Here is a 1,211-nt window from a genome sequence, read left to right on the forward strand (position 1 = left end):
TCATGATTGTCCAAGCCGCGGTACAGCCGCTTCCGTTCGCGCTTGGGTTCCATCGGTTCCTTGTGTTTCTTACGCCAAATTACGAAAGCTTAGAGATAGAAAAATATAAAAGAAGTAAGCTAATCCTGTGATCGAATTTATGTTTAAAGTGCAATTTTACCTCGATCAATATTCTTGCGCGGCTCGCGTCCGCACAGATCTGGTTTGAACACGTAAAAGAATGGGCGTAAAAGGTGTAGGTAGTTCAGTACATACATGAGATGTATGTATATTTACCAAAAGGGGCAATGCGCTTATGACTTTGGCAGCCATTTAATGAGTACTAATAATTACACTACTCGACAAGATTTTTCCGCTTCGATTCAGTTATGATAAAAATAGAAGCGCCACCTCTAAAATAAAGAGCTACCGTTACAAAAGAACACCCATTTAAAAATTCTTCTAACAAGTTGGTTTGCTTCGAAGCTGAAAAAAAATGTTTGATTTTGTCGAACAGTGTTATTTTTCCATTCCGCGTTGCCTTTCCTTGTTTTCTTCTGTCTATTTCTCCTTTTCTTTCGGGCCCGGCAACCACACACACGCACTCGTAAACATATTGCACTCTCCGCACAGTTCTGGTTTGAAAACGTAAAAGAATGGGCGTAAAAGGTGTAGGTATTGTTCGAAAATATATTGCAGTTCATTATCGATATATCGATACTTACAAATATCGCTGAGGCGATTCTAAAGTGAATTAAAATGTAAAATATTCAACAATATGGCTGAACCACCGAATCTCACGGCCCGAGAAGTGCAGCAGGTATTTGCAGAGATTCTCAGCCATGGCGAGGACATCACCTGGGATCTGTGAGTGCCCGCCCAAAAATCCTTTGTCCCTCACTTAAAATCTATAGATGGCCAATCCCTGACCTGACAGATTGCTGCAGAATCAACGAGACATTCTAAAAAGGAAAGTTCGAGAAATATTTAATCAGAGACATAAATAATTCTGGACAACGTTTGGACTCTACGTAAGCAGACTCCGCGAAACAGCAGCTCCGTCACTAATCCAGACGTACATACATAACTTTAGGTAAATGCGCCAACGGCCAGTCCCTTTCTGCGTTGTTCTTTGCGGTTATTGTGAATGGAGTGACCGACTTGAAGGAGGCAGAGAATAGCAGATCCTGGTCGATCCACCCAGTTTTCCGCTGCCGTCGCTGCGATGGTAA

At 42.0% G+C, this 1,211-nt stretch overlaps 1 long non-coding RNA gene across 1 annotated transcript; it reads left to right on the forward strand.

Moving 5' to 3' along the window:
- The first annotated feature begins 700 nt into the window (after positions 1-700).
- On the forward strand, positions 701-1,200 carry LOC117591752. The gene is made up of 3 exons (XR_004574468.1): positions 701-846; positions 917-1,010; positions 1,073-1,200. It is a non-coding gene; the product is annotated as an uncharacterized LOC117591752 (long non-coding RNA).
- The last annotated feature ends 11 nt before the right edge of the window (positions 1,201-1,211 follow it).

The sequence above is a fragment of the Drosophila guanche genome, unplaced genomic scaffold (assembly GCF_900245975.1).
Source record: "Drosophila guanche unplaced genomic scaffold, DGUA_6, whole genome shotgun sequence".
Taxonomy (NCBI): domain Eukaryota; kingdom Metazoa; phylum Arthropoda; class Insecta; order Diptera; family Drosophilidae; genus Drosophila; species Drosophila guanche.